This window comes from Arachis ipaensis, chromosome B03, assembly GCF_000816755.2.
Source record: "Arachis ipaensis cultivar K30076 chromosome B03, Araip1.1, whole genome shotgun sequence".
Classification (NCBI taxonomy): domain Eukaryota; kingdom Viridiplantae; phylum Streptophyta; class Magnoliopsida; order Fabales; family Fabaceae; genus Arachis; species Arachis ipaensis.
The window spans coordinates 65,357,378-65,359,806 of NC_029787.2; positions in this window are offsets into that span (position 1 = coordinate 65,357,378).

The window sequence follows — 2,429 nt, forward strand, 5'->3', positions numbered from 1 at the left end:
GGATAGTGAGATGAATCAAGGACTTGTGATTCGAGGCAGTTGTCGAATTGTCCGATTAGAGTGGCGGAAGGTGGTACCTGCAAAGACACTCTAACGCCCAAGTCAGAATGAGATAGAGACTAAGAGACAAAAATATTGAGACTGAGCGACAGAGACTAAGAAACAGAGATTGAAATAAATCTCAGTATTCTGTTTGGTGCAAAATAGGAGACAGAAATTGAAATAAGAACGAAATTCTAATTTAATTTGCACAAAGGGTAAAATTGGAATTAATTAATTGAAATGAGGGTATTTTAAGTATAAAATATTATTAAAATTTTAGTCTCCATCTCTAAAAATTTTAGTCCCTTGTATCCCTACTTTTGGAGGTGCTAAAATACTGGAATTTTGGAGACAAAGACAAAATTTTTATTACCGGTCTCTGAACCAACAAATATGATACTGAGTCTCTGTCTCTCAGTCTCTGACTCAGTACCTCAAAACAAACACTACCTAAGAGATATAAGGTGTGTGCAATGAGTAACGTACCTAAGGGGCCTGGTGTGCGAAATCGTGATCATTCCATTCCTTGGTAACGGCGTTAAAAACTCAATACGCACGTTCATGATCTTATATCTATTTCACAACTTCGTACAACTAACCAGCAAGTGCACTGGGTTGTCCAAGTAATAAACTTTACGTGAGTAAGGGGTCGATCCCACGGAGATTGTCGGCTTGAAGCAAGCTATGGTCACCTTGTAAATCTCAGTCAGGCGGATTAAATTGTATTAAGAAATTATAGTGGATAAAAATAAATAAAATATAAAATAGGATAGTGGTACTTATGTAATTCATTGGTGAGAATTTCAGATAAGCGTATAGAGATGCTTTCATTCCTCTGATCTCTGCTTTCCTGCTGTCTTCGTCCAATCAATCCTACTCCTTTCCATGGCAAGCTCTATGTAGGGCATCACCGTTGTCAATGGCTACATCCCATTCTCTCAGTGAAAAAGGTCCAAATGCTCTGTCACGGCACGGCTAATCATCTGTCGGTTCTCGATCATACTGGAATAGAATCCATTGATCCTTTTGCGTCTGTCACTACACCCAGCACTCGCGAGTTTGAAGCTCGTCACAGCCATCCCTTCCCAGATCCTACTCGGAATACCACAGACAAGGTTTAGACTTTTCGAATCTCAGGAATGGCCATCCATGGGTTCTAACTTATACCACGAAGACACTAATAACTCGTACTCGGTCCCCTGTATTAGATATCCAAGAGATATCCATTCAATTTAAGGTAGAACAGAAGTGGTTGTCAGGCACGCGTTCATAAGTTACGAATGATGATGACTGTCACGATCATCACATCCATCATATTGAAGTACGAATGAATATCTTAGAAACGCAATAAGTTGAATTGAATATAAAAACAGTAGTACTTTGCATTAATCTTTGAGGAACAGCAGAGCTCCACACCTTAATCTAGGGTGTGTAGATACTCTACCGTTGAAAAATACATAAGTGAAAGGTTCAGGCATGGCCGAATGGCCAGCCCCCATGATCTAAGAACGTCCCAAGATGTCTAATACAATAGTAAAAAGTCCTATTTATACTAAACTAGTTACTAGGGTTTACAGAATTGAGTAAATGATGTAGAAATCCACTTCCGGGGCCCACTTGGTGTGTGCTTAGGCTGAGCATTGAGCTTTACACATGTAGAGACTTCTCTTGGAGTTGAACGCTAGTTTGTAGCCTGTTTCTGGCGTTGAACTCCACTTTGCAACCTGTTTCTGGCGTTTGACTCCAGAATGCAGCATGGAACTGGCATTGAACGCCAGTTTACATCGTCAATCCTTATTTAAAGTATGGACTATTATATATTTCTGGAAAGCCCTGGATGTCTACTTTCCAACACAATTAGAAGCGCGCCATTTGAAGTTTTGTAGCTCCAGAAAATCCACTTTGAGTGCAGGGAGGTCAGAATCCAACAGCATCTGCAGTCCTTCTTCAACCTCTGAATCTGATTTTTGCTCAAGTCCCTCAATTTCAGCCAGAAATTACCTGAAATCACAGAAAAACACACAAACTCATAGTAAAGTCCAGAAATGTGAATTTTAATTAAAAACTAATAAAAATATACTAAAAACTAACTAAATCATACTGAAAACTATGTAAAAACAATGCCAAAATTATATATTTCTGGAAAGCCCTGGATGTCTACTTTCCAACGCAATTGGAAGCGCGCCATTTGAAGTTCTGTAGCTCCAGAAAATCCACTTTGAGTGCAGGGAGGTCAGAACCCAACAGCATCTGTAGTGCTTCTTCAACCTCTGAATCTGATTTTTGCTCAAGTCCCTCAATTTCAGCCAGAAATTACCTGAAATCACAGAAAAACACACAAACTCATAGTAAAGTCCAAAAATGTGAATTTTAATTAAAAACTAATA